The sequence below is a fragment of the Sorex fumeus genome, unplaced genomic scaffold, assembly GCF_029834395.1.
Source record: "Sorex fumeus unplaced genomic scaffold, SorFum_2.1 ptg000039l, whole genome shotgun sequence".
Taxonomy (NCBI): domain Eukaryota; kingdom Metazoa; phylum Chordata; class Mammalia; order Eulipotyphla; family Soricidae; genus Sorex; species Sorex fumeus.
In genome coordinates, this window is record NW_026606096.1 from 12,765,525 (window position 1) to 12,771,438 (window position 5,914).

Here is a 5,914-nt window from a genome sequence, read left to right on the forward strand (position 1 = left end):
CGAGGAGGAAAGAATGCAGCTCTAACCAATGGGTTCCACTTTGAACATGCAAATAATTCAGGTGACAAGTCCAGGGATAAAATATTACAGGAGAAGCTTCTTGATAGCAATTGTGGTGTTGGTTTACCCGTCAGGCAAACAGCAGTTCACTTTCAAACACTCAAGAGTTCAACCCGTTATGTAACAAAACTTAGAAAATTCCTTTAGCTTTTCCTCTTTTTCTAAATGAAAAATGTCAAAATTACTGCTAAATATACTCCACACCAAACAAACCAATTTTGAAAATTCTTAGTGCATATGTATCTTACAATATACTTACCGTGAGTTTAGAAAAAATTTGACTTCCCACCAGTCTTTAGCGTCTAACTGACCAGCCCAGCCTACATGCCCCAGCCCGACGACTTCGAGTCCATGCTGGAGCTGAAGTCCATGCATTGAAGCCGCTGCCCGAGCCCGCGTTGGAGGCCGACCCCCACCCGATGGCGGCGCCGGAGTTGGAGCCGCTGTACTGGTTGTTCCCAGAGCCAAAGGCCTGGTTGGGCTCTCTCTGCATGTTGGCCTGACTCTGATTGTTCCCTGATGGGCCCGACTGGTTCTGCTGACTGGCCAGCATCCCCATCATGCCCCAGCTGCTCTGCAGGGTGGCCTGGGCCGTGGCCCTCATGGGCGGGTGGACGCTGAAGGCGCTGAAGTTCATCCCGCCCCCCATGTTGCTGCTCTGGTTGTGGCCCAGCCCCGCCCCGCCCCCCCGGCTGTTCCCGAACCCGCCCTGGTTCCCAAAGCCACCCGGATTACCACCAAATCTTCCACTTCTCTCTAACTGCCTATTGCTATTGTGCTTGGGCTCCGCGTTGCAGATATGCACGCTGATGATGCCTTTGATGATCAGGTCCTCGCCACACAGGGACTGGGCCACCTGATCATCTGCAAATGTGAAGAAGGCAAACGCCCCCCCCCCCCCCCAAGGGCTTGGGGATGAACACATCGACCACCTCCCCGTACTGGCAGAAGAACTGCCGCAGCTCGTCGGCAGTGAGGTCCTGGGTGCAGCGGCCCACAGACACCTTCCTGCTCCTCAGAGGCTCATCCGGGCTTTGCTTAGAATTTGGAAGTTTGCAGTCACACCACCGTCCATCAATCATGTGTCGCTGGGACATCACCTTCACTTGGGTCTCATACTCCGTGAACCGCACAAAGCCAAACCCTCTTTGGTGATCAGTCTTGATATCTTTTTTTTTACCTGGACCATGAGGACCTCCCCGAAGGTGCTGAAATACTCCTTGAGGTCCTGCTCGGTGGTCTTCCAGGGCAGGCCGAGCACGATGGGGTCGGACGTCTTCTGCACGGCCCTTTTCACCTTCACCGCCGATGAAGCATCAGCCTCCTCCATGTTCCTATTGTTATCTTTGGGGTAGTTGACCACGTAGACCAGGTTGCCCCAGCCCGCGTCGGGCGCGTGCAGGATGCCCTCCACCAGGCGCGCGTATGGCAGGCATGCACTGCGACACGGGGTTCCGGTAGCGCAGGCTGCAGGCGCCCGGGAACTGCGCCCTGACCGTGGACAGCAGCACGATGCCATCGTCCTCGGACGGGATCTCGACAGGCTCGTCGTTCTTGTCCTCCTCCGTGACCCGGATATACTCGGACATCTTCGCCCGCTCGGCGTCCGCTAGGTCGCTCGGAACCCACGAGGCGGCGCGCGCAACGACAGCGCCCACGACCGCTCGCTCTCGGCTCGCATTAACCTTGAACACTTTGATGTATTTATTATTCATGTCCGGGGCTCGCTCTGGCTCTCTTCCCCGTGCGGCGCGGCCCCCCCCCCCCCAGGAGGAGGAGGAGGAGCAGCGGCGGCGGGTCGGGGTCCGTCCCCGGTCCCGCTCGCCCGCCCTCCCGGAGCCCCGCCGCTCGCGAAGGGGGGGGTGCTCAGGGGGTCGCTGAGGCGAGCCGGAACGAAGGTCGCCAGAGAAGTGCCCTGGTTGGTCGGCGGTGTCTGTCGTCCGCGGCCGGGTGGGAGGCGGAGGCCGCGCGCCCGCGCGCGGGGGTGCTGCTGTCTGTCGGGGATCGTTCTCGACGTGGGGTTCATCCCGCCGGGGTTACGGCGGCGCCGCAGCCTGGGTCGGGCCTCGGGCCCTCCCGGGGGAGGGTGAGCGGGTGCGAATGGTCGGCGTGGCGTTCCGTGTGCCGCCGGCCGCCGCTCCCCCTCCTCCCGGGGGCGGTCCCCGGGCCCCGGCCCGGCGCCGGCCGGCTCCCCGCGGGCCCGTCGTGATCTTCCGACCGCTCTCTCCCCGCTGCCGCCGGCGGCTTTTCCGCCTCCCTCTCCGTCCCGAACCGCGCCGTCAGTCCGTTCGCGTCCATCGCCTGACGCCTCCCTCCGCCGTTGCCTCTGCGGCCCAGGCCCGTCTGGCGTCTTCCCTCGCCTCCCCCGCCGGGGGCACGTCGCGGCCGTCTCGGTCGCGGCCGCGCCCCCACCCTGTCCCAGGTACCTAGCGCATTCCGGCGCGGAGGTTTAAAGACCCTTCGGGTGCCTGCCCGTCTGCCTCGGGGTCGGGGGCGGATGGGCCCGTTGGGGAGCCCCGGCTCCTCCAGACCCCGCCCGGCCTTCTCCCCGCCCGTTCCCCCCGGGTGTCGTATTTCTATATTCTTCGTGACGTGACTATTCAAGTATTTTACACATTCTTAAATCGAGCTCTTTGGGTTCACCGATGTCTTCTATTTTTCATAATTTTTAAATTGGATTTAATTGAAATGTCATCTTGTTGTGGGACTAGACATCTATGTGCTTTTGAATACATTAGAAAGGAATTGGTGGGACCAGAGAGATAGACAGCAGGTAAGGCACCCTACTTGCACACGGTCAACTCAGGTTCCATCTCTAGCACCCTATATAGTTCCCTGAGCCCTGTTAGGAGTGATCCCTGAGCCCAGAGCTAGGAGTAACCCCTGAACAGAGCTGGGTGTGGCATCCCACCTCAATTAAAAAAAAAAATTGAAAAGGAAAGCAATTGGCAAGAACTAGGCTTAGAATTTAGAAAAGAAAAACATTCACTGAGGAGTTAAAAATACCCCCCACCCACAAAAAGAATTAGAACGATATGTTTTGCTGACTGCATTTGGAAGAGATTGATAAGAAAGAAATTGACTTTGATGCCGTAGAGAAAAGAGATGAGAGTGACTTCTTAAGTTTCCTTTCTGTCATTTTTTTATAGCCATTTACCCTGATTTACTTTACTGTTTGGACTGATTTTCTTCAATCAACCCAAAGCAGCTGCTTACTTTAGAAAGCAGAATATGTGGGAAAACATTTCAGTTCCATCATGCAATTAGTAATGACAACAAATCCAGCACTTTTGTCAGGTATGATCCAATGCTGAGGTAAGCTAGCATATGAGCACACTAAACAGAAATGATGGCCACTCAATACCTTGGTTGCAAATCACAATACCCAAAAGGAGAGAGAGAACAAAAGGGAAAGCCCTGTCACAGAGGCAGGGTGGAGAGGGGGAGGGGGTGGGAAGGTGGGAGGGGTACTGGGATCATTGGTGGTGGAGAATGGGCACTGGTGGAGGGATCATTGTATGACTGAAATGCAAAAATGAACGTTTATAAGTATGTAACAGTATCTCATGGTGATTCACTAATAATAATAATAATAATAATAATAATAATAATAATAATGAATGGCTTCTTCTTCCTGGGTCTCCTGTGCTCATTTCAAGAACAGTATATTTTTCAGGTCTTAAAGTTTGAATAGCGGGATGTCAAGTGACCAAGTGAAAGAATTTCATAAGTGCTCCATGAAATTCTTTATGACATCCCTGCTGAGAATGGTGTCTATTGTTTTCCAACCATGCTGTCTCCTTCACTTTCTTAATTTCATACCATTTTCATCCTCAGTATGAAGAGGATCTTTGGTAACTTGGGATTATGCTATGGAGTGATCCTAGTCAGCAAGAAAGGTTGAGTTCGCCCCCCCGTGCCCCTCCCAGCCCCCCTCACCATCCATTTTATATAGGAGCTCCCTTTTTTAAAAAAATTAATTAACTAATTGATTAAGTTTTATTTTTTAATGAATCACCATGAGATACAGTTAGAATTACAAACTTTTGTGCTTATGTTTCAGTCATACAAAGATCGAGTACCCATCCCTCCACCAAGTGCCCATTCTCCACCACCAATGTTCCCAGTATCCTTCCCACCAACCCCCCTGGTCTCCCCCCCAACCCCCAATCCCCCTCCCACCCTTTCCGCTGCCATGGCCTCTGTGACAGGTGGATCCCCTTTCTCTCTCTCTCTCTCTCTCTCTCTTCCCCCCCCCTTTTGGGGCGTTGTAGTTTGCAATGCAGGTATTAAGTGGTCATCATGTTCGGTCTATAGTCTACTTTCAGCACACATTTCCCATCCCGAGCGGGTCCTTCAAGCATCCTTTACTTGGTGGTCCCTTCTCTATATGAGCTGCCTTTTAGGAGCTCCTCTTTGAAGAATATAAAGGTCCTTTGCCAAAAATATAAAAAGCATTATCCAATGGGATTTTCTAGATGAAATATAGGAACGAAAGAGAATGAAGCTAGCAAACTGAAGTTGGAAAAGAAGGATCCTAGAGATATCATGGGCAAGGATTACCTAAATAGGCCAGGAAAATGCTCACCAATGGAAAGATTCCTGAAACAATAATGAACAAACTCTTTTTTTTTGTCCAGCCATGACTACAATTAGCTGACCAGATGAATTGAGTCATTTCTTGTGGCTGACCTACATCTTTGGATTTTCTGTCTCTGTGTGCTTGCATGGATCACGTCTTTCTTCACTTTTTTTGTTTGTCTCATTCTCTAGTGATAATTAAAATGATAATATCAATAACAAGCACCACTTTGGGGATAAGGAAATTAAGGCTAAGAGAAATAAGACAGGAATCGTATGGCCAGAAATGGCAGCATTTGAAATCCCAGAGACAGATGCTGGGCTCTTTATGCTGAGTTACAAGGCATGACAGATTAGCAGGGAGAGTATGGGCTTGGAAACCAGGCAGTGTGGATGTGGATCTTGGTTTAGCTTCTTACTGGCTGCAGAAGCAAGTCTTTGCCACGCTGTGCTACCCTCTCCTCTGTGATGGAGAGACGATTAGAGAATATACTTCCTGTGATTGTTAGGAAACTCAATCTGGTTAAGAATGAAAGTGGCCCAAGTTCTCAGGCTAGTATGGATGACATTCACTGTCCAGTTTGCTTTCTCTTCCTTTGCTTCTTATGTTGAGTAACATAGTGCACTGCACACGATTTCTCTGCAGATGTGTCTCAACTTTACATCATGTGTGATTAGTTTTAAGAATAGACTTGTTGGGGCTGGAGTGATAACACAGCAAGTTGGGGCTGGAGTGATAACACAGCGGGTTGGGCATTTGCCTTGCATGCGGCTGACCCTGGTTTGATTCCCACTATCACATGTGGTCCCCCAAGCATCGCCAGGAGTAATTCCTGAGTGCAGAGCCAGGAGTCAGCCCTGTGCATCTCTGGGTATGACCCAAAAAGAAAGAAAAATAGACACGTTTTCATACACCCCACTAGTGTTTGTCAGTTTTTTGTTGTTGTTGTTGCTATTGTTTTTATTGAACAAATAGGCATTGAAAAAATATCAACTGCCTAGTATTATACAGCAGAGAATATTTAAGAATGTAGACTCTGGCGTCTGACTAATCTGGGCTCAATTCCCAGATCTGCCGATCTCTAGCTATGTGCTCTTGAGCAAGTGACTAAAGCAAGCAGTGCCCCAGTTTCTTTTTCCCACACTGGGGATAATAAATATTTCCTACCTGGCTTGTTTATAGTCAGGATTATATATTATTACATGACAGATGCTCAGAATACTACAGAAGTAGTTATTTTAATGTTGTTTTTCCTTTAACGGTTTATATCTT

The 5,914-nt window shown here is 50.8% G+C and overlaps 1 pseudogene; it reads right to left on the bottom strand.

The window, feature by feature from the left end:
- Nucleotides 1–380: 380 nt before the first annotated feature.
- LOC130028372 (TAR DNA-binding protein 43-like) lies at nt 381–1,649 on the bottom strand (annotated as a pseudogene).
- Between the last annotated feature and the right edge of the window lie 4,265 nt (nt 1,650–5,914).